Source organism: Petaurus breviceps, unplaced genomic scaffold (assembly GCF_028583685.1).
Source record: "Petaurus breviceps papuanus isolate PSGF00001 unplaced genomic scaffold, PetGlider_PUasm1.0 90847, whole genome shotgun sequence".
Lineage (NCBI taxonomy): Eukaryota > Metazoa > Chordata > Mammalia > Diprotodontia > Petauridae > Petaurus > Petaurus breviceps.
The window spans coordinates 4302381-4327858 of NW_027187360.1; the positions used below are offsets into that span (position 1 = coordinate 4302381).

At 42.4% G+C, this 25478-nt stretch overlaps 1 long non-coding RNA gene across 2 annotated transcripts in view; it reads right to left on the minus strand.

Moving 5' to 3' along the window:
• LOC138149587 (uncharacterized) overlaps positions 1-25478 on the minus strand; it is a 56078-nt gene that overhangs the window by 20449 nt on the left and 10151 nt on the right. For both annotated transcript variants that reach the window (XR_011165361.1, XR_011165360.1), the window contains exon 2: positions 6364-6480. This is a non-coding gene — a long non-coding RNA (uncharacterized lncRNA). The remainder of the gene's footprint in view (positions 1-6363; positions 6481-25478) is intronic.

Genomic DNA, 25478 nt, shown 5'->3' on the forward strand with positions numbered 1-25478 from the left:
AGAGAGAGAGAGAGAGAGAGAGAGAGAGAGAGAGAGATTGAGAGACCTTTACAGAGCAGGTTGGGAGCAAGGCTTCAGGGCTTAGTTCCTGATGGGAGGTTCAGGCTCCTGCTGCAATCTCCTCCAGAGAAAGGTCTCACAGGACATATACTACCTTGGAGTTTTAGATTGGGGAGGGCCCACCTTGTCTATATGTAGAACTGTATGCTTTTTACAACCACCACCACCACCACCACAAATGGAGCTAGAGGGGAAGTTAGCTTAGACTCCTCCCTAGTAGTCTTACTAGTAATAATAATATTCTTCTGAATAATAGCAGTAGTAGTAACCACAACATCTGCCTCCATCCATAAGGATGGCAATCCTCTCCGACCATCAGGTAGAGCCACATGTTGGTGGTGTTTTCCCAGCTGTGGAGTTGGGCTTCATTAAGTCATTCATACTCCCTCATTCGCTTGTGACTTAGTGATATAAATTTATAAGATAATTAAAAAGCATTAGGAACATGTCAAGCCTCCCTCAAAAGTAGCATGCAAAATGGAATGTCATTAACCTAAATTCTAACCCCTGAGTAAAGATGGATTTCATAGGTACCCATTGGAGGTGCTACAAGGAGAGGTGGAATGAGGTCCTGGGGTTCTCCCGGGTAATGGAGGGGTACAGAGAAAGGCCATCACTCTGCGGGAAGGGAGTGGCCAGCTGGACTGTCTGGGAAAGGGGATCTAGTTTTCATACAGATGCCCTAGAGAGACATTCAGCTTAGGAAGGAGGTCAAAAAATTCTTCAGCTGTTCCCTTCCCTGGTGGTTTATTTGGCCCATCGACTGCGAATAAGGGGCTGGGGAGGGGAGGGATACTGCTCCTCTCCCAGGATGCCTTCTTGAGCTGGCAGAGAGTGTGAGAACATGAACTCAATGCTGGCAGAGGAATGGGAGATAAGCAATAACCATCCCAAAGACTCAAGGCCCTATTACATTGGACCTAGAATGCCCCATCCATACCTCTCTGTCCCTGCTACCTGTTCAGTCCTAAAATCTTCCTCCAGGAAGCTTTCCCCAGTTCCAACCTCTTTCCTGTACTTTTCTTTTTTCTTCTTCTGTTTTCCTTCCTTCCTTCCTTCCTTCCTTCCTTCCTTCCTTCCTTCCTTCCTTCCTTCCTTCCTTCCTTCCTTCCTTCCTTCCTTCCTTCCTTCCTTCCTTTCTTTCTTCCTTTCTTTCTGCTTTTTGGAGGGCAGTTGGGATTAAGTGACTTGCCCAAGGTCACATGGCTATTTTTTGTGTTAAGTGTCTGAGGCTGGATTTGAACTCAGGTCCTCCTGACTCCAGGGCTGGTGCTCTATTCACTGCACCACCTATCCGCCCCTTTCCTTTACTTTTCATGTATTATCAATTGTAATCATTTTGTCTTAATCCTCTACTAGACTGCAAGCTTCATGAAAATAAGAACTGCTCCTTATCTAAACTCTGCAACTCCCCCTCCCTACCACAGAATGCTGTATACAGTAGGTGTTTAATAAATGTTTGTTTCAGGCTTTTGTAGAGGTCTGAGCAACATGGGGCCTGGGATAATTACTTTGGGGCTAGTAATTACTGCCCCCTCCCCAGTGGATATTCCTGGAAAATGCCAATAGAAATCAGAGTGCCCTTCCTCTACCTCCCCAGTCTTTCAGATCTGGTGAAGGGTGGTGTGTGTGTGTGTGTGTGTGTGTGTGTGTGTGTGTGCGCGTGCACATGGGAGAGTTAAAAACTAAAGCACAGACATATTCAATTTCTCTTCTTTTTCTCTTTCCTCCCCTTCTCTTTGCTCCTCTTTCTTCTCTTGCCTTTTCTCTCCTTATGGTCCTCTCTCTTGCCTCTCTTCTCATCTCCCATCTGTTCCCTTCCCCTTCCCTGTAAAACAGGTACCAAGCATATGGTTTTTGCATTACTCCACCTCAAACTCACCAATCTTCACTTAAGCATGAATTCCTGGTGTAGGAAAAAAAAGTATTAGATTTGAGGTTGAAGACTTGAATTCCAATCCCAGTTCTTATATTTACTAACTAGGTGAACTTAGACAATTTATTTTCTTTCTCTGAGCCTCAGTTTACCTATTATTACCCCCTAAGATGGGAGTAATAATAGTTACACTCCTCCCTTAAGAACTATGAAGAAAGTCCTCTTTGAACCTTAAAGCATAAAAATCTGAGATATTATTATCTACAAAACACCTGACAAGTGGTCACCTGGCCTTGGAGACCTCTAGTAATAAGAAACTCACTTCTTTCTAGGGCGGCCTCTTGTAAAAATTTCAACCACAATCTCTCCTCTTCTAGGGACCTTCTGAGTTCCTCAAATCTAATCCTGTAGATTGTGTCTCCTTAGTCTCTGTTCCAGGCTTGGCAGAAGATTTCTAGAATGTTTGAAGAGATTAGACAGACTCTGACAAAATGGCCTAAGAGGGACCAGCCTGATACCATTGGGAGTGCTGGAAAAGGGATTCCTTTTCTATTTGTTTATTTATTCAGCAAACATTTATTAAATTCTTATTATCATATATAGACCACTCCAGAGCAATTCTAAACTCTGGAGTAAATACATATTTAGATGAGGCATGGTCCTTCCCCTCCTGGAGCTGACAATATGCTAGTGAGATAGTTACAGATTATAGTTATCTGTATAATACATTACATTATAACATATTGTAATATATTGTTATAGTTATTTGTGTGGTATATACATATATATTTATATAATTAGGTGGCACAGTGGCTAAAGAGTGCCGGGTCTGAAGTCAGGAAGACTCATCTTCCTAAGTTCAAATCTGGCCTCAGATACTTACTAGCTGTGTGACCCTGAGCAAATCACTTAAGCCTGTTTGCCTCAGTTTCCTCCTCTATAAATTGAGCTAGAGGAGGAAATAGCAAAACTACTCCAGTATCTCTGCCAAGAAAAACCCAAAAGGGGTCATGAAGAGTCCTATTCAACTGAAAATGACTCAACAATTACAATAATATAGAATACTGTATAATGTACAGAGTTATGAGAAGAATCTTGAATGTGGTTTAAGAAAAAAGACCATTACTGACTTGGGAGCCTAAGGGAAGGCTTCATAAAGGGGGTAGCATTCAAACAGGGTCTGAGAACAGCTTAGTAAGCAAAGAGCTAGAAGGAGGACATTTCAAGAACAGGGAAAGAGAGAGTTGTGAAGTTTGAATGGAGAAGAACAGATTGCCTGGAGGGAAGCAATATGGAATAACATGGGAGATAATAATCATATGAAATAATAAGGGAAAGACAGGTTGATGTTAGATTGTAGAAGGCTTTGGATGCCAGGCAAACAAGATTGAACTTTACTTGGGAGGCAATATTGTTGTTGTTCAGTCATGTCTGATTCTTTGTGACCCCATTTTGGGTTTTCTTGGCAGACATACCTTCTCCAGCTCATTTTACAGATGGGGAACCTGAATTGAACAGGGTGAAGTGACTTACCCAGGGTCACACAGCTAGTAACTGTCTGAGGCCACATTTGAACTCAGGAAGATGGGTCTTGCTGACTCTGGACCTGCCTCTCTATCAACTGGGCTACCTAGCTGCCTATGGGAGGCTTGTGGTAACCTCAAAAGGATTTTGAGAAGAGGAGTGACAAAATCATATCTATATTTAGAATCATGTATCATGTATCTAGATTTGGAAGAGAACTTACTGGTCATTTAGTGCAACTCCTTCATTCAACAGATAAGGAAACTGAGGTTCAAAGAGGTTAAGTACCTTGCCCAAGGTCAGGAAGGCAGCTTAGTGACAGATCTGGGATTTGAGTCCAGATTTTGTAACTACAAGTTCTGTATTCTTTTCACTATGTCATTACTCTGGCAGCAACTCAAAGGACAAAAGAGAAGGGAGAAAGACCTAAGAGGCAGGAAGACCTCACTTAGCCCAATGTTCACTGGGCAATAGTTAGATGAGAGGCCTTTACCCCATTCCTTGAGGAACCTATTGCCCCTTCACTTCCCATTCTCCCCTCCCACCCACCCTTGCTCTGGATGGACTGTGACAAGTATATAGATGAGGAAGTTGTGGCATCTCATGTGGTGGTACCAGCACTGAGATGGGAGTCAGGAGATCTGGTTCCCTGCCTTTATTTTGCCACCGACTTGTTTTGTGACCTTGAGCAAGTAAACTTCTTTCATATGAACTTCAGTCTCTGACTTTGCAAAACGAGGGGATTGGTCTATAATCTCCAGACCATTTAGCTCTAAGGTCCTATGACTTTATGATTCATCCCATGGGTCTCTGCAAGAGGACTAGGCCCCTGACAATGCCAGAGATGTTTATTGTACTTAGTCCCCTTCTTCTTCACCCTTGGCCCCAATTGTCCTTTCCCCATGCTGCCTATACTTTTCATTTAAAACGGAATTTAAGAAGGCAATACTTGACTCTGAATAAATCAGTAATAGGGAATTTCATCCTTTACAAAGCAATACACAGATGTTTTATCATGGCATAGAGGTGGTTTTCAAAGACTATCTTTGGCAGGCCTTACCAGTACTGTCCCAGTAGTAAGTTGTGCCTGCTTTCTTAGGACCAGATTAGCTAAGGATGAAGAAGTTCAGCATTAGTAGGCTAGTCACTTGGTGATGAGCTGTTTGTCTATAGGTTATCATGGGACAAAGGAAAAGTACAAAATGGCCGTTGGTACAGTATGGGCCTTTTTCTGCAGAAACAGTGGAAGAGTTATAGAGGGACATTGGGTATTAAGAATGGCCCTGTTTTCAGACTTACTGATCAACATTAACTTAGCTGCTGGCATTCTAAATGTGGTATCCTTGTCCAATGACCAATGAGTTGATAAACAACTGAATAACTGAACGATATCAATCTGAACATTCTCACCAATAAATGAAATCAGAAGACAGAAGGAATTCGAAGGTAGAGGCAATGATGGCTCACAGGTTTTCCTTGGAAAAGCAAATTTAAAAGGATACAGAGTTGGTTTTATCACATGTTCAAAGACAGCAAGAAATATCTTTTCATGAGACATTTAACTATCTTATATTGTAGTACTCATGATAATTATACAAAGGCCACCATGAAAATAATGGCAGTTAATGTGCCAATATCTGTTGCAGAAGACTCTGTAAAACCTTCCAGATTAAATCAACATATACTATGATAGTCAGTGACCTCAATGAAAAAGTGGGAATAGGTGAGTATGATGAAAAATATGTTGGAGACTATGGTTCAGGGTTCAGGAATGGGAGAAGCCTCATGCCTATGCCTCATGAATACTATTTTTGAGAAAAGAATCAGAAGGAGCTGGGTTAGTTGGGGACTGGATGATATCACAAAAAATGAAACTGGTTATATTTTAGCAGACAGGAAATAACTTGTTACTGATGTGGGAGTCATTCTTGAATAGGCTGTCTGTGTATAGTCAGACAATTGACTTGTTGGAGCAAAGATCAAAATTAACACAAAAGTAAAAGAAAGAATAAAAATGAATTAAAAGCTAAGGCACCCAATTATAACAACTCTGACCTAACCCATGTAAACAAATTATAAACGATGAAAAACAGAAAATATGAAGCAAATGAAATCATCACTGATTCTATTAATTTCAAACAACACTCTAACCAATGAAATCAATCGCTATAATAAGAAGGCTAAAGGAGCCTGAAAGTTGCCTCATCCAGCAAGTACTCAACTTACTTCCCAAGTAGAGAGATATGGCAAACAAAGGCAATACCTGTTTATAATACAATTTTCTTCATAAAATTTACAGAGAAGGATATTTTGCTGGCTATCCCCTGTGCCTAGTACTCTCTTGCTTCTTATTTCTGCCTCCTAACTTCCCAGGTTGCCTTCAAGTCTCTCCTAAAGTCCTACTTTCTGCAAGAAACCTTTTCCAGACCTCACTGGTCTTAGTGTCTTCACTCTGAGACTCCTTTAATTTATCCTGTCTAAATCTTGTTTGTACGTAGTTGTTTATATGTGATCTCCCCCCTTAGACAGTGAGTACTTAAAAGCGGGGCCTAATTTTTGTTTGTTTGTTTTGTTTTGCTTTTTACCTGTCTTTGTATCCTCAGGGCTTAACACAGAGCCTGGCTGCCGCAAGCACTAAGGTGAACAAAAACTAGTTGTTTGATTGAGTGACTGACTATATTGCCTCAAAAAACGAAGAAAAGTAGAGAGGGAAAACCAGTTTAAAGAAAGCTTGTCCAAAGACCTAAGCAAAGGCATTACAAGACATTTAAGGATGAAAATGGAAATAAGACAGAGACAAAAGATGGAAAATATCTGCAAAGATTTTGATAACATGCTATTTTCATCATTAAAGACAAAGTTACTCAATTGGACTCTAACATCACTGCCCTTCATATACTTACAGAGGAACCAGCATTGTAGAAAATAAACATGAGTAAATGAGCTCTAAATTGAGTATACAAGGAGATCTGCGCTAGAGATGACTCCATTTTGAGGTGAGAGGTTGATCTTCAAGGTATCTGAAAGAAGGAAAGATAACAAAAGTATGGGCAAAACCTAAGAACTTACTTTTACCCAAAAAGATAAACAAAATAAAATTCACAATTATTAACTTATATGCCTGTTTCCCAACCATATTTTTTTTTGTGAGAATACCCCATATATGAGTTAAGGGCTTCCTTGGTAAGGATATTAGAAGCGATCAGTCAGGCTTTTTACAAGCACTATTCTATAGTAGAATGCATCTTTACCCTCATACAATTGATTGACATATAAAGATGTCAATGTGAGATTCCACTGTATTGATTGTTTATTGATTATAGAAGAGCATTTGATTCAGCAGAGCAAAACTCTAGCTTAAAGGCTTTCTTCCCATTCGTATACCAAAATTATAAAATTCTTTTAAAAGATATCACAACAATTGACCAGGGAATGGTTAAGCAAATTGTGATACGTGAATGTAATGGAATATTACTGTCCTAAAAGAAAGAATGAATGTGATGAATCATGAGAACAAGCATGAAGAGACTTTTAAGAACTGATACAAAGTGAAGTAAGCAGATCCCAAACAACAAGATACACATTGACTACAACAATGTAAAGGGAAAGAGCAACAGAAAACAAATGTTGCAGAGCTACAAAGAATAAGGTTGACCTCCCCCCACCCCCAAGAAGAGATATGAGAAGATGCTCCTTTGCAGAGACAGGGATCCATGGGTGTGGAACACTGCATATAATATCAGATTTTTTTTTTCATATATTGATCGATTTTGCTGATTTTTTCCCCCTCTTTTTTTGAAAAACACTTCTTTGTCATAAGGGATAGCTTTCTGGATGGAAGTAAGGAGCAGGATACAGGGGGAAACCTAGGCAATACAAAAATAAAATATATCAGTAAAATCTATTTTAAAAGGTTATAACTGCAATAACTTGTTCTATCATACACTGATCATTACTATCAAGTAAGGCATAAAGCAAGAAGACATATTATTAATTTCCAAAGACAGTTTATCACTGTGTTAGAGGGGGTTGGTGGCAGATCCCAAATTCATCACAGGATCATAGATTTAGAGCTGGAAAGGTCCTTGTGAATGGTGTTGCACTGACTTCATCAAGCAACCAAACAATGTACCACCTCCCAAGTGAGCCCTATGATTTCTCTAAAGAGTTTCACTTAACTATTTATGCTGCAAAAAAATCAAGCATCTGAAAAATGATTCCTATTCAGTTTAGGACATGTAATTGAATTGAAAACCCATAGAACTTAACCATTATATATATTTGATGGAAACTGCAAATTGAACAGGAAGAGGAGAGTCAACTGGAATGCCTTGGGGCAATTGTAGTTGGGTTTTTTCAAAGCAATCAGGGTTAAGTAACTTGCTCAAGGTTACACAGCTAGTTATTTCTGGGTGTGGTGCTAAGTATCTGAGCCCGGATGCAATCCCCAGGTCATCCCGACACTGGGGCTGGTGATCTTACTTGCTGAGCCACCTGGCCGCCCCTATGGGTGGGTTTTTTTTTTTATAGTCCCAAGCTTCTCCCTAATCAAAAGCCCATCTTTTTCATATAATTTTTCCAATGATATTGTATGACTGGGAGTCATAGAATACTATCATTTATAAAGAATTAAAATTAAAGATCATTCAGAGGACAACAAAGAGATGTGAAGTAAATATGGGTTGTGAAATGTTAAAGATAAGGAATTGTGAAGGAGCAAAAGTGTGAAGAGGGCAGCTCAATGGATATAGTGCTGGGCCCAGAGTCAGGAAGATCTGAGTTCAAATAAGGCCTTAGACACTCACTAGCTGGGAGGCCCTGGACAAGTCACTTAACCTTTGTTTGCCTTAATCCACTGGAGAAGGAAATGTCAAACCTCTCTAATAACTTTGCCAAGAAAACCTCACGGACAGTATGGTCCACAGGGTCATGAAGAGTTGGACACAACTTGAACAACAACAAGAAGAGATGTGAAGGACATATCAAAGAATTATATGTGAGTGAAAAAGAAGATGGGCTGGTCACGTGATGAAAGATAGAGCATTTATTAAGCGCTTATTATGTGCTGGGTGCCATGCTAAGTGTATAAAAACAAGAAAACAAGATGGTTTCTGCTCTCATGGAGTTTACATTCTCATAGGGAAGACAAAACGCAAAGGAGAGCTGAAAGGTGGGAGAAGGGGATGATGGTGAAGAAGGAAGGGGATGAGGGATGGAGGGTACCCACAACAGGGCTAGGCATCAGATACCCAAGAGCTAGAAGTAAAATGAGCTGGGGCTCCTCACGATATGGTGGCCTCAGGCAAGGACTCACCACTCCTTAGGTGGGCAGAGCAGCTGGTGTGAAGGTGAGTAAGTAGGCCAGAGGATGAGCTAGAAGTGAAGAGAGCAAGAATGACCCATGAATAGCTCACATACTCCACTGGTACCTTCTTGATGGTAGAAGAAAGTGAAGTAGGCCCTCAGCACACTTAGTGGACCCCCATAGCAAATTATGCCAAAGTGGGGATGGGAGCTAGATGGACTTAACAGCTACATGGCTGAACTAGAATCCATGTAGATATGATCATAGATCTACTTAAGCGTTGGAGAGAATCACGCATCAATCGGTGCAATAATTTTCAAAGTGAGGGATTGATTGCCCAGAGGTCTGGTTCCAATCCTTTTTCAGGAAATCTTCCTTACCTGTACCTTAGTTGCTCTCTCACTCCTCAGGTTACAGAATCACAGAATGCCTCACCTGGAAGGGCCCTGAGAAAGGGACTTCAATTCTCCCTTTTCACAGATGATTCCTAGGTCAGTAAGGCCCTCCTCTCTCTTTATACCACCTTGTTCAGTATTCCTCTATTGCTCCTATCATGTAATATTGTACTCTAACATTATATGTATTTGTGTCTTATCACTCTAGGCTCTCAGCTTCATTTGATAAGGGACTGTCTTGTCTAACCTTTGAATCAGCCCAATACCAAGCACACTGCTCTACAAAATATAGATTTTAATAACTGTTGTTGTTATAGATGAGAAGACTCAGAGAGAAAGGGTTGAAGGGAAAGTCCAAGATTTCACAACTAGTTGATTGCAGAGCTGGGATTCAATCTAGATCTGGAGTGGGGAACCTGTGGCCTTGAGGCCACATGTGACCTTCTAGATCCTTGGGTGCGGCCTTTTGACTGAGTCCAAGTTTTGGAGAATAAATCCTTTTATTAAGGGGATTTGTTCTGTGAAGTTTGGATTCAGTCAAAGAACCTCACTTGAGGATTTAGAGAGCTACTTGTGGCCTTAAAGACACAAGTTCCTCACTCCTGGTCTAGATCTTTTGTCCCCCCCTGCCCCCACCTTCCCGTCCCATCAGGGAGAGCATGTAGTCAAGAACCTCTGTCCAAAGGGCAGCCCAGGGACCTGTGATGAGACTGCTGGGCTTGTTGGCTCCTTCTGAGCCTCCTTTACCCCTCAGAGGGACTTCCTATTCCCTACTGCTATCAGTCAACATCCAGCCTTTCTGGTCCTTCCTTACCTCCCTAACCTTTCATCTTCTCTGGATTTTGTTTGTCTCCTTATATTATCAAATGAAATAATGTATCTAAAAATGCATGGCAAACCTTAAACTGCTATACTTATAATTATTAGCCACTCATCAGACCTGAATATGTTCCTTCTGGAGTCCTTATGGGCAAGACCCAAGCTCCTAAAGTTTTTCCCATATGTCTGGCAGCCTCAGATACTTCCCATCTGGCCTGAGATTATCTAACACTAAATATGTGGAAATGCCTTTTGGCTCATGGAATATATCATAGGACAGTAGAAAGAGCCATATTTGTATGAATGAATAAAAAGTGCTTATTAAATATATATTATGTACAAATCACTGTGCTGAGTGCTGGGAATATAAATGGAAAAGCAAGACAGTCTCAGCTCTCAAGGAGCTCACATTCTAATAGGGGAAAAATACTCATTGAAACTTTTAGTTGTAGGGCAAAAGGATAGGCCCAGTGGTCCTTAGGGTACAGGAGTAAAGCAGATGTAATACATCTGCTTTAATGTAATTTCCATTAATAGAATTAATGAATAGATATGAAACTGTTTCTAATGTTGAACCATTTGTAACAAAGATCTTGTGCATTCCCTGATCACCTGAGTTGGTATCTGTCCATGTGGAGAGTCTGGGAGCTTTTTCAAGGAAATAGTGAGGACTAGAATACGCATGGCCATCCTGTATTGGCCAGCTATGTGGCTGAGAGGGGCCTCTTTTCCACTGGATGCGTGGCCAGAACTGTCTGTGTCTTGGAAACACAAATAGAACACACTATCCAGGTGTTGACACAATCCAGGACTTTGGCTATATTTGAATATGGGGGAGCAAGGTGACTCCTCCTCCTCTGCTTTCCCCTCCCCCAGAGACTGAGGTGGTATAGGGGGATAATACTCCTGAGGTGTTGGGGAAAAATGTTTGTAGTTTATTCTTGCTATATCTTTGATGTAAATATTCCTTCATAAAAGCTACCCAAAGTTAGTGCTTAAATGGATTTGGAGAGTTGGTCACTAAGCCTTGTAAAATGAGAACATAGATAGTTAGGATTTGAACCAACAGCAGAAAAAACAGACTCCACAGAGTTCTCCAGAACCGTGATGAGGGAAATGTAACAGTTCTGGCTGTGAGAAAGTGGGCCCAGAGTCAACTGTATTACATGTTGGAGCTTGTCTGGGATAAACTTTGGCCCTTCACATTTTCAAAACCCCCTCAAGAGATTCTCTACCTTAGACTGTAAGTTTTGGAGACTCTTGTTTTCAAGATGCTAACGAAATCAGGAAAAACTCCAAAAAATCAAACAAAAAAACCCCAAACTTTTTTTTAATTGTCCAGTCAAAATCAATCATGTTATGCATTTAACAGCGCTAAGGGCTTTGGTGCAGAGAACTTTCTTTTCTGTGTCTTTAGCATCTATGGCTGCTGAGGAGGTGTGGGCTGCAGCACCTGCAGAAGCAGATGTCAGGTCTCATCTCCACAAAGATTACTTCCCTCCATGATGATGGCTGTAGGAGTTTAGAGGGAAAAAATAAGGCTGGTGCCCTGGGAAGTGTTGCTTCCCAAGATATGTGGGCTTACTTGCTGTGGTTGGTCAGTGTGTAATGGTGGTGTTGGTAGTGGGTTCTTTCTTCACAAGGTATAGACTGGAAGTAGGGCAGAATCAGAAGACCTGAGTTCTAACTGTGACTCTGTTATTTGCTACCTGTGTGATCTTTAGCCAGTTAGTTATGTTTGCATTTTGGCCTCAGCTTTCCCACCTCTAACACAAGTATTGTCTTCTCTCTGTCAAAGAGCAGCACCCATGTCACCTGCGACTGGAAGAATAGTAAGGTGATTAAAACATGACACAGGAGAGCAAGAGACAGGGACTTTGCTCCTTTGCTCCCATTATGGTGAAGACGATGTAGGCCTGCTGGACTGCCTGATTGGTTGTCCAGAAGCCCCAAAGTGTGCTTGCCTCCTGTGGGAGAGCCAAAACACAGGATGTTGCTGTGAGTGTGGAAGGGACTGGGGGAGAGTAGGCTTTCACCAGAATATCAGTGTTGCCACAATGGCAACTCCAAGGCCAATTCCCTTCCAAGGGGAGCTTATAAAATATTATGAAAACCCTAAGTGCTTTCTGTATGGTCTGCAAGTTCTTTGAAGACTTCTGCATGTGCTGTGGCATGAAATGACTGTCTTTTACCAGATATACATTTGTTACCTTGAGGGCTTCTGTAGGAACTGGGGACCCTATTACCCACATTTAGGGAAACTCAGACATGAAATATACTTGTTGTACTTGGAAATATCCCAGAACAAGTTCTGGGTCAGGGGGCAGATAAGTAATCTTTTAGGGCTGTACCCAAGATTAAATGCTGTCTGAGTGAGCCCAGCAGCCTTAGGGCATAGGGCATCCCATGATGGCTCTGGGGAAAGAAGTCAAGGCTTCTGGATTCACTGTCAATTATAAGAATGACTTTGGCCTGGGCTCTCAAGCCTTGGCTAAGTCCTGGGTCCTACTGACACTGGGTACATCAGGCTGGGTCAGGAACCCCTCCGTACTCCATTCTGTGCCTTATCCTCCAGCCTTTTCCCTACTGTCACAGTGTCTAAAATTCCACTATTAGAGCTTTATTCCTTTGGAAAAAAATCATTGTTCTCTCTTATAATGTAGAAATCACCAATTGCCTGAGAGGGATAAGGCATTAAGATGTTATCATGCTTTTAATGCCTAAGTATGAATTCTCATCTCCAGGAAATTAGGAACAGGTTTAGAAGAGGAAATAAGGGTAGAGGTAATAAAATAATAATATAATAAAGCAATAGTTCACAGTTATATATTATTTTCTTTACAAAAAGTCTATGGGAATGTAGGTACTATTTAACATTATCACATTTCTATACACAAAGAAACAGATTTTGGGGAAGGTTTGAAAATAGTTTTTCTATATTGCTTTAGGATTTGCAAAGTGCAACAACACTGTAAGTAGTATAAGTATTATTATCTAGCATCATTTTATAGATGAGGAAACTGAAGCTGAGAACAGCCTTGTTCAAGATTATACACCTGCTAAGGGGTAGAAGAGCTGGGTCTTGAACCCAGGTCCCCCTACTCTAAGTCCAGTGGAGTTCCCACAATGCAGGGGGATGCCAGCCAGATGTTTGGAATTCTGAGAATAAGCTTGAGTCGGAATCCAGTAGCAACATGAAAGCCCAAGGATCTTGAAGAGGGTGGGAGGGGAGAGAAGAGTAGTCCTAAAAGTATAATGGAAGAGCTTCCAGAAAAACTCCATCTACTTCAGTTTTGTTAACGGCTTCCCCAGCATGGCTGGTTATTAGGCCTTAGACTATTAAAAGGCAAACAAAGGCCAAAAAAGATGAAAAAGAAGAATTTCTGTAATAAGATTTCACAAGCAACAGATATTTAGGAATAACAGCTTCCATTTCTATGGTGATTTAAGTTGTACAAAGGTCCAAAAAGATCAAGTGATTTGCTTGGGGTCACAGAGCTAATAAGTGTTACAGCTAGGACTTATACCCATGTGTTTTGCTTTTTTTTTCACTCTGGGAGCATTTTAATTCCTAATGAAAATCTGTTTTTGTTTATTTTGAAATGCAAAGAATACCAATGAGAGAGATGAAAAATGACAGTGACATAAAACTTGGATATTTAAGGAAATAATTTACTTTGATAATATTCTCAAAAGAAGGCCAGAAGGCATGAGGGATCTTAGGATCACAGATTTGGAGCAAGGACGGATCTTAGAGGCCATGGAGTCCAACCCCCTCATTTTTCAGAGGAGGAATATGAGATATAGAGAGGCTGTGACTTGACCAGGATCATACATCTAGAAATAATCTGAAGTAGGATTTGAACTCAAGTTTTCCTGGCTTCAAATCCAGCACCCTATCCACCATGACATGCTGCCCCTAGAAAGGAGAGGGGGTGATCCCACCCTACAGCTCCCTCCTCTGGGCTCGTCCAGTTTCGTCGTCCATATTCAACTTAGCACTTTAAAACATTAGACTTATGATGCACTGTCTGCTGTAGCACATTGTTCATGAAAAAATTACATAAGTGGAATAAAGGACATCATCTGAGAAGTATATGACCGGAAAAGAGGGTGGGCTGGTCATGTGGAAAGAGTGAGGGATGACCCATGGACAGCCTTTCTACTCCACTCCTATTGGCCTATTGTCAAGACATCCACAAGAAAGTCCCTAGCAGGTAAGGGACCCCCATGTTTATGAATTGTATTTGAATTGAATTATGTTTATGAATGGTAGCTACATAGGACAAAAAGTCAAGAATAGGTTTCCATTTACATCTTTGGAGGGAGTACTGACCTCAATAAGGTCATCAATACGTTGGAGAATCAAGGTATATGTACGCTGAGCCTTGCCTCTCCAACTAGACTGTAAGCTCTCTATGGGCAGGGGACCTACCCTTTCTCCTCTACAGAATAAACATATTAATAAGTATTCATTAAATGGCTGACTGTCTGAAACTTGAAAGAATCCTTGAACAATATTTAGAAAATGGGATCATTGCCATTCCAGAAGATATTGAAGAGAATAGGCTAGTATCAGATACCCAGGGCCTTCAGGAAATCAGACAGAGTTTAAAAGAAGCCAGACAAAGGAATGAGCCTTTGGTCCAGGGTCTACATTTGCACTTAGCATTTCACCTAGTGTTTTTGTACTTAGTTGAATGGGTTCCATTCCTGGTGTCTTTTTAGCATAATTGTGTAGGGGACAAGAAGAGGTTGAGGAAGTTTTTGGTAAAGAAGAGAAGACAATTAACTTAATGATAATATTATCTGGTATTGTTATTTCATGCAAGTGTGACCTGTCTCCTCATCTTGACTATAAGCTTCTTTAGGCCAAGTCCCAGTCTTTTTTTCTAATTTCAAGGCCAGATACACAGAAGGTGATTGAGGAAAAAGATGGCAATGTTACTTAAATGGTTGATCCTGAGTCCCACTGAATTCAGTCTGATAGATGTTCCCTAAGGTTTCCCCAAATTCTGATATTCAAAATTATATGTTCTAATGTTTCTCCCAGTTCTGATACTCTATATTCTAAAGTTCTTCTCGGTCCTAACATTCTCTATTATATATTTTAAGGTCTTTCCTGGATCTGTCATTCTACATTACATATTCCAAGATCCCTCTCAACTCTGACATTGTGTTCTATCTTCCATCTCCTATACTCTATGTTCTAGCTCCTTTTCAGCTCTGACATTTCATGTCCTCTGTTTTAAGGTTCCTCACACCTATGGCCTATATTCTAGGTTACAAGGGATAATGAGGTCTCAGCTCCAGGAGCATGTAGATATGTGCTGAGGCTGCTTCAGGACATGCATAATGGAGGGCCCTGCTGTCTACTTTGAAGTATACAAAGGTATTCTAATCAGGTTTTCTGTCCACTCAAGTGAGGAGAAAAAACTTTTTGATTGGCTGCTGAGGCAGCAGCAGCTCACCTCTATCTGGTCAAGTGAGTGAGAAGGAGAAATCTCTGTAGGCCTCAGGGTGGAGGAGGAGCCAGCAGCCCTCTCTTACCTGGAGGTGTCATGAAGTCATGCTGTTTTTCTACCTCTGTGGTGATTTATTCTTTCTTTCTTATTCTTAGGTATTATTATTGGCTATTGGTATTAATTATTGGCTTATTGAAGATGTCTACAACCCTGTAAGCTTTGAAAGGTCAGAGAAGTGAGCTACCAGAAGTCCAGAATCAGAGAACATATTGGAGTTGGCTGGCAGAATAGTCCTGAGAAATGGCCTGCTTGCCCCAGGCCCACCACATATAAGCCTGAGTGGCCATGTCTGCCACATTTAAATGTAAACTTGGTAGGGTAGGAGTTTTATAGAAACTGCTTTGAATCCACTGTCCCTGGAGGATAGTATGCCCTTGGGCATTGGGAGAAATGATTTGCAACTTCTATTCTTGCTATGTCTTTTCTCTCTATAAAGTTAATTAATGTTAATTGGCTAAATGATATTGGAATGTTACTGTCAATCAATGATATTAGAGAGATGCTAACTATAATTGTTGACTGATATTGGATGAAACCACACTAGAATGGGAGTTAAAGTCAATAGTGTTACAGAAAAAACCCTACAACCCCTTAGGGGTATCCTTAGAATGCTAAGCAGAGGGGCAGCTAGGTGGCACAGTGAATAAAGCACTGACTCCTGGAGTCAGGAGGACCTGAGTTCAAATCCAGCCTCAGACACTTAATGCTTACTAGCCATATGACCTTGGGCAAGTCACCTAACCCCAACTGCCCTTCAAAAAAAAAAAGAATGCTAAGCAGAAGTTACAGCCAGTCCTCTGGGAACCTGACTAATTTATGAGTGCAGGTGGGAGTTGGGATAAGGACCTCTAGAGTTGGTATGGGCTGTATAAGCCCCTCTGCTTGAATAGCCTATATTCTATATTCTAAAGGTCCTTCTGGCTCTGACTTTACCTCTTCCATAATCGAAGGTCCCTCCCTACTCTGACTTTCTATGCTCCGCAGACCCTTCTAGGTCTAAGATTCTATGATCCAATGCTTAAAAGAGGGATTGAGAGGTATAAACCATGATTAAAAAGCAACTTGTAGGATCAAAAAGAAACATCTATCTGTCTAGGGCAATGCTGAATTGGGGTGGAAGATAGACTGGGGGGGGTGTCTCTTTTAACCCTGAGATCCTACCAAGTAGGATTGCTTTGCTCAGAGTGGCCTCAGAGGGCCAGGGCAGGCTTAACAGCCTCTCCTCCAAAAGATATGACTACAGGCAGATTTGGTGAATACAGGTATACCAGGGGGAAAGGGTTGTCTGGGTGAATAGGGACTGATTTTCCTGCATTTTCCCACCCTCCTTCCTCATAGCTTAACTACCAGGAAAAGATGTGATGCTGCTTCTTAGCTTTAAAGACAGAGATGTCTGGTGGTAGACAGAGACAGAGTATAGGTCTGACCATGTCACCCACCCATCCCCATTCAGCTTCCTCCAGGATAAAATATATTAACTTTTTTTTTTGAGGCACCAGGGTTAAGTGACTTGCCCAGGGTCACACAGCTAGAAAGTGTCTGAGGCTGGATTTGAATCCAGGTCCTCCTGACCCCAGACCCAGCACTCTATTCACTGCACCTGCTTCTCATTTGACTTCAAAATCTGTCCCCTTCCTACCTTTTCAGTCTTCTTATATCTTACTCCCATCTTTGATCCAGTGACACTGTCCTTGTTACTGTTTCTCAACTCCATTTCCCAGCTCCCTACACTTTTGCAGGCTGTTCCCCATATCTGGAATGCTCTCCCCCCTTATTTCCACCTCCTGGATTCCTTCAAGTCTCAGCTAAAATCCCACCTTCTACAAAAATGCTCTCTTAGTCCCCCTTCACGCTGGAGCATTCCCTCTGTTGCTCATCTCCAATTTATACCGTCTATACCTCGTTTGCATTTAGTTGTCTGTATGGGTCTTCTCCATTAAATTTTTAACTCCTTGAGAACAAGATCCCTGTTTTTGCCTTTCTTCGTAGAACTTGACTTAGAACTATGTCTGGTACACAGTAGATGCTTAATAAATGCTTGATGACTTGACTGGTTGATTCTATCTGTGTGACCTCAGGAAATTGTTTTCGCTATCATAATCTCAGTTTCCTCACCTGGTAGATAGGAGTGATAATAACAAATTCCTATTTTCCATGGTTGTTTGGAAGAAATCATCCTTTATACTTTAAAGAACTCATAGAAAGGTAAAATGTCATTCCAGGATCTACAGTTGAAACAAATCCTGAGGGATTGTGCAGCTAGGTTGCACTGTGAATAGAGCACCGGCCCTGGAGTCAGGAGGACCTGAGTTCAAATCCAGCCTCAGACATGTAACACTAGCTATGTGACCTTGGGCAAGTCACTTAACCCCAACTGCGCTGCCTTCCCCCCTCAAAAATGAAATGAAGAGCAGCACATCAGGCAATTGAACCCAGACCTCTCTTCAGGTTCAGTGACCTTGCTACTGGTGTACATTTTGCCTCTTGTTATATTGTTGTATGTCCTTCGTTCTTGAAGATGACTGTGACTCTCAAGTGAATTGGATTTAAATGAGGCAGGACTGTGCAAAGTCAGCAGCCTCACTTTCTTCTCCTGATCCATCTGGATCCAGTGGCCATATATAGATCAGGACAACTGGAGATGGCCCTGATGCAGTGGGAGACCTTGGCTTTTTAAATTTAAGGTCTTTTCCAGTTCTCAGTTTGACTGAGGCAACGCCTGTTCAGTGATTAAGGCTGGGTAAGAAAAAAAAATCCTCTCATTTCGAAGTCCCACTAGGAATAGCCTTAGTCTGGGGATCCTTTTATCTCCCTTCCTTATGGCCCTGAGCTCTGGACCTTTTACCACTGACCCACCAAGGGGACAACAGCAACCTTGTGACAATGACAGCCCTGACCCATTATCCCTCCCCACCTCCCCATTCAAAGGGCCCTGAGAAAAAGGCTCCTCAAGGCCTGTTGGGAAAGAAGAATAAAGATGAGATTATTCAGAGGGGGTTGGGGGTGGGATAGTCAAAGCTCTTTTAAAAAGCTACCACTATGAAGGGCAAGGGAGTTGGGGGTGGTGGCAGGAGAGGACTGACACCCCATGTGACTTTCCCAAGGTTTTGCTTATGCAACTGGCAGCCTGCTCCCTGAGCTGATCAAGCTCCAGCCGCCTATGTGCCTCCCTCCCTCCCTGCAGGCCTCTCGGCCTGCCTGCCTGCCCACCCCAAAGACCAACCTCCTTTGTGGCTGGGGAGCCATTTCTGGGCTCTCTATTACACAATCTTCACACCCACAGTTCTGATACCCACAGCCAGCCTGTGCTCATGTACACATACACACACACACACACACACACACAGCCTTACACACACAGCTCTAACCCACATAGCCTTGACCCTTGGTACACATGGCCCTGATACACTCAGAGCCTTGATGGGCAAGGCCCTGATCCTCCTCACCACTCTGACGCAGGCAGCCCAATGACACACACACATATACACACACACATGTACACACATCACACTATACCATCTTGATGCAGTCAGTCCTAACAGGACACAACACACAAATATAACCTCAATACATTCCCACCATCACCACCACTACTACCACCATCACCATATTTAATCCCAAAAAGCAAAAAATTTTTTAGTATCTAGTATGTACAAGGTATTGGGCATGGTGTGTGCTAGGGTTTGTGGCTGTCAAGAAATTTCAATCTCTTTGTGAACTGGGAGCAAAAGGCCTTGTCCTCAAAGAGTTTATAGTTTCCTGGAAGGATGCAACAAATATCTCCAGAAGGTATAGTGTAAGGAAAATGGAAGAAAAGTGCACTAACAGCTGAAAAGGGAGGAGGGACTGAAATCAGGAAAAGCTTCCTGGAGAAGGTAGCGCCTGAGTTGAGTCCTGAAGGAATACAAGGATTCTGAGAAAGGAAAATGAGGATAGATTATTTTCCAGACCTAAGGGACATCTTACCTAGTGTGGATGCACAAAAGTGGGAGGTGGGGAACAATTAGAAAGTCAGTTTAACTTGAACATTTTGTTGTATGAAATAAGGCTGGAATGGTAGGTGAGAGCCAGATGGTGGAGGCCTTAAATCCCTCCTGGAGGCATTAGGGAGCCATTGAAGGTTTTGGGTTTGTTTTTTGTTTTTTTGGCAGGGGTTGGGGTGGTATATGACATGATCAGACATGTGCTTTAGGAAGATTCTTTTGGTAGTTGTGTGGAACATAGGTTGGAGAAAAGTCAAGCTGGAAGCAAAGAGACCAGGTAGGACACTTCTTCCAAAGCCACTGGAGTGGAGAGGAGATACATTAAGTCAACATTATGAAGGCAGCATCAATAAGATGGTAAATGATTGGCTATAGAGGATGAGAAAGGAGGAATAGTTACGGGTGACTGGGAGATTACAAAGCTGTCTGGCTAGAGGCATGGTAACACTACATCCCTCTGGCATGCACAGATACCCAGCTGACATAGACCTCTGCAGTACCTGTAGCCCTGACCCATACCATTCCAGAATCCTCTGAGATACATACACAAAACTCTCTCTCTTTTTCTTTCTTTCTCTTTCTCATTCTCTCCTTTTCTCTTTCATTCTCTTTTCCTCTCTCCCTCTTTTTCTCAGTCTCTCTCCCTCTTTCATTCTCTCCCTTTCTCTCATTTTTTCTTTTTCTTTGTCCCTTTCTCATTCTCATTTTTTCTTTCCCTCCCTCCTTCTACCTCTCTTTCTCTCTCACACACACATACACATGCACACACATACACAGAGCTCAGACTCAGACCACTCTGTTACACACACACACACACACACACAAGTATGCACACACCTCTATTCTAGTTTCACTGTCCCCACTCTTTCTTCCTCTCTCTCCCTATCTCTGTTCCTCTGCCCCAATGCCAATTTCTCATGTTGAATCATGTGCTTCCCAAGGTTACCTCCTTGTCATTCAAGGGAAGGCCGGCCAGTTGACTTCATAAGCTCATAGACTCTAGAGGTGGAAGGACCTTGGAGAATATCTTGTCCACACCCCCTCATTTTCCAAGGGCTCAGAGAGGGGAAAGGATCTGTTTCTCAGATACCATCTTGTTTAATTTCTTACTAGAACTTAAAACAGAGGTGAGTAACATTCTGTCCATTCTGCTGATGAGGACACTGAGTCCTAGACATGCTAACTGACCTCACACAGCTAGATGGCAAAAAGAATCAGGAGCCAGGACTCCTATTTGGTAGCCAACTCTTATTTTCTTCTCTATTCCCCTACCACTAGGCTGTTTTAGGATAGGCTCTAATGTCACTTTAGTTTGGGCCTAGGGTTTGAAGGATGGAGAAATAATAATATATTAAGATTTACAAAGTGCTTCTCCTACAATGATCCTGAGGCAAAAAGTGCAAAGATGCCTATTTTACACATGGAGAAACTGAGGCAGGAAGTGGAAGAATTTACTTCTCCAAGGTTACATGGATAATTAGGTAGAGTCAATACCAGCATCTGAACCCATGTCTGGTGCTGTTTCCATTAATCATACCAGGTTCTGAATGAGGCAGAGACACAGAGGTTCTCAGTCTGACCACCTGCTGGGCCTTCCCATTAATATGACACTGTCTGGTTGACTTGACCATGGACCAGCTGAGGCCTATGCTGATTTGGGCTGGGACAGACTCACCCCACCCTGAGGATATGCTCCTCCAAGAACTAGACACACAAGCTTGGCATGACCATTCGCTTTGCAATTCCCAGGGTTCCCAAGGGGCTTGCTGAGTGCTGGCACCCTCCACCTTCTCTTCAGGACCCAGTTCCCCTCCATCACCTGCTCATGCTTACACTTATTTACACAATAAAAAACCCCAGCCTTGGATTCTTCCCTTTTTCATTCATTGCACTCTCTGCTCCCCAAATCAGCCTGTTTCTGTTTTGTTTTTATTGCTCTAGGAATGAGTCACCAGTTTATTTGACTTAATTTCATTGTAATTGTTATCTTTTCATTCTTGTTTTTTTCCACTCTGTTACTCACAAGACCGCAAAATATAAACAGGACACTGAGGCTCACATCACTGCCGCAGTTTGGGTCTCTAAGGCCTCAGAGTTGGTCCTGGAGGGGAGGGGGGTGTAAGAGAGTACTTGACAAGAGTCAGGAGACTGGGTTCATTTCCTGACTCTGACACTTACTATGTATGTGACCATGAGCAAGTCCCTTCCTTTCTCTGACCCTCAGTTTCCTCATCTATAAAATGGGAATAAAATGTACCCTAACTTCCTCTCAAAGTGTTATGAAGAAAATGTTTTGTAAATTCTAAAGGACTCGAGAAATGAGAGTTGGTTTTGTCTCATTCTTCAATCTATAACTTTGAGGGTGTAGCATACTCTGTGGGTTCTCTCTGGCGGGTTTGAATGGGCCTGTGGATTGGAAGGTAACCATCCTGTTGAATAAAAGCTATGGGGCCACCAAAAAGAGGAATGGAGTGCTGAACAGGAGCTGAGACACAGGGTTTAAGTCCTATCTGCCACAAGTTTGCTTTGTCATCTTAAGCAAGTTACTCTCTGCTCTGTGAACCTTGGTTTTTCCATATAAAATGAGGGGCTTGGCCAAGATGGTTTCTAAGGTCCTTTGTAGTTCTGACATTTTGTATGTTATGTTCCAAGGGCCCTTCCAGTTCTAAACACCTAAAACATCTTCCTCCCAGCTCTGACATTTCCATAGTCTAAGATTCCCTCTGGCTCTGATACTCTGTGATCTAAGGTCCCTCACAGCTCTGACATGCTATGTTCTCTGCTCAAAGGTCCTTTCTACGTCTAACATTTACAGGATTACCAAATCTTTGAGTTGGTAGGGATCCCAGAACTCAGGGAGTCCAATCTCAACCTGAACTGGAAATCTCAGAAAGCAAGAATAACAGTTGGGAGGTTATTATAATAGTATATTCGTCTATGAGCCTTTGACTATGGGCTGATCCTTTTCCTTCACTAGGGAACAAGGGCCTCTGAGGCCTGGGAGCTTCTACCCCCAGAACCGAGATGGGTCCAGTGACTTGCACCAGCTGTTTCCCAACTCTGGTGTCCAGAAGGGGCCAAATCAGGCAGCTGGACTCCATCTTTGTTCACCTCCAGCTGCTTCCAGGCCAGGCTCCCACTGCAATCTCCCATCTGACCTCCTGCATCAGGCTACTCTGCATTCCCATTTAGAAAGCCCTTTGTAAACCATAAAGTGTTAAACAAATGTGAGTTATTTTACCTGTTAAGTAGCTCTGAGGGCACCTCTTTCCTCCCTCTCTCATCCTTCCAGGACTCTCTTCCCAAGAGCTCACAATTCGAGCTGTTACATTTCAGTAGAGACAATAAATAATACTGAACACCCACCATGTGCTATGCCAGTTGCCTTTGGAGATACAAGGGTGAAGACTCACTATTGTTCATTTGTTTTTCAATTGTGTCTAACTCTTCGTGACCCCACTTAAAGTTTTCTTGGCAGAGATACTAGAGTGGTTTGCCATTTCTTTCTCCAGGTAATTTTACAGATGGAGAAACTGAGGCAAACAGGGTTAAGTGACTTGCCCAGCGTCACACAGCTAGTAAGTGTCTGAGGCCAGATTTGAAATCGGGAAGAAGAGTCTTCCTGACTCCAGGCAAGGTGCTCTATGCACTATGGCACCCCCTAGCTGTCCCCAGGACTTACTATGCTCTCCTCCTATTTAGGGGTTATAGGGAAGTAACTGGCAAAGTGGAAAGAGCTTTGGATTTAGAATCTGATAACTGGAATACTGGTTACTTAGTTACTCCTGTGTTACCTTGGGCAAGTCGGTTCTGCTTTCTGGGTCTCAGTTTCCCCATCTGCACAATGAGAGACTGGGTCGCTTCTAGCTCTAAAGCTATGATTCTGTGATACTACTTGCCAAATCTAAGGTAAATCTCTTCCCTTCTCTGGGTTTCAGAGACTTCTCTAATAAAGTGTGTGTGAGGGGGTGAGGGGTGAGGAAAGAGTTTCTAAATAGTTTCTACCATTGTTTTCCAGCTCTAAATCCTTAAGACTTCATGACTAGAGTTGTAACCAATATGGGGCAACAAGGACTCTGCCCTAGTCCTTCTGTCTGGTGTCTGTCTCTCAGGGCCTTAACATTCAGTAGCCTTCCCCTACTCCTTAGCATCAACTAAGCTATTTAGGAGATGAACATGGCCCCAGTGCCTCTCCAATGAGTTTGCCCCAGATGAATACTCATACACATTAAGTGACAACTCGCAGGAGTGAGCAGATCCTGCTTAGGGCTGGAAGAGATCTGTGGAACGCTAGACTTCAAGAGAGGAGGAGGGTATAACAATATGTGGGTGCTTGGTGAATTGCCCAGCATACAGTAGGTATTTAATAAACACCTGTTGGCTGACAGATTATAGCTCACAGAATGTTAGAGCTGGAAAGAACCTCAGAGGCTGTCTGGTACAGACATAATTTTAGAGAGAAACTAAGGTGCAGGGAAAGAAAAGCCGTGGCCCATGTGGGTATGCTCTGAGGAGTCTCTGGAATGCACCTTTCCCTCAAGCCTCTCTCCCAGGGACTCCACCATGAGACCTTCCTTCTTCAGATTTCTTTGTTCCTCTCTCTTGTTGTATGTTATGCTACTATTTATGCTTGTATCTCCTCCACCACTAGACTGGAAGCACCATGAAGGCAGGGAATGTGTCTTCTCCAAAGCTTGCATCTCTGCTAGCAGAAGCTACACAGAGGTGCTCTTTGGAGCAGCTGCTTCAGAAATATTTGTTGCATTGAATTGTCTGGGGTAAAGGCATGGCCCCTATAGAAATGCCAGTCCCTTTGGGAAGGGTGACTCCACTATCAGGCAATAACGTACCTTGGTTACTGGTTAATAACATCCAAGTTAACTCGCTTGATAGGGAGGACGTTTTAACATAGAGATACAGTGGAGAGACATGGGGACATGCTGAGGAGATAGAGGGGCCCAGAAAGGGGATTTTGTAGGAGAGAAGGGAAGAGATATCGAAGACTGGCTTGTGAACTGAGGCTGCCATAAAGAAAGCACCCGGAGATTGGATGAATGAAAGGCTCATGACTAGGAAGGGTGAGTTTCCTTGTACTCTGGCCTGGTCAGACTCCAATTAGAGGCCTGCGTACAGTTCTGGACACTGCACTTTAGGAAGGTCATTGACTGAGGGCATCTCAAGGAAGGTGGATAAGATGGTGAATTGGGAAACCACGAGGAAGCTGAGACCAGATTGAAGGAGAAGTGGTGGTGGTGTTGGTGAAGTGGTTTGGAGGGAACCTGATCATTATCTTCACAAATCTGAAGAAATGTCTATGGAAGAGGCCCCAGAGGGCAGAACTTGAAGCAATGGGTGGAAGTTAATGAGGCAGATTTCAGATTAAAATAAGGCAGCACTTTCATTTTTCCTAAGACCTGGTAGTGCAGCTCCCCAGCCCTCCTTCCACCCCTCCGATCTAGGAGGGAGCATATCCGGGGCTGTGGCTGGGGGAATTGCCCAAGTCCTGCCCCCTTACCCTCCCTTGAGGAAGGTTTCCCTGGCAATTGTCCAGAGTGTGGCGAGGCTGTTATGGGGAAGAGAGGCGGGAGGGCTGCCTTTCAAGCCCAACTCATAGACCCAGAGAGGAGCACAAACCTGTTAGTATTTTTGACAATGACAATTTGACTTTATTCTTAGTTGGAGCTTTATTTGAGAGTGAAACACATTATAGAATTAAATTCAATAGTAAATAAATTAATTTTTTTCAATAAATAAATATTTATTTTCTCTCCTTCCTACCTTTCTCCTCCCATTGGGAAATCACTCCTTCCCCCCAAAAAACTCTTTATAACAAATACGATAGATAAGTCTAGTCAAACAAATTCCCACATTGGTCTTTTCCAAACAAAATATTTGTCATCTTTTGGCACCTTGAGCTCATATTCTATGTCAGGAGGTGGTTTGCATGCTTCATTGTCTGTCTTCTGGAAATATGAGATTAAATATTTTCAA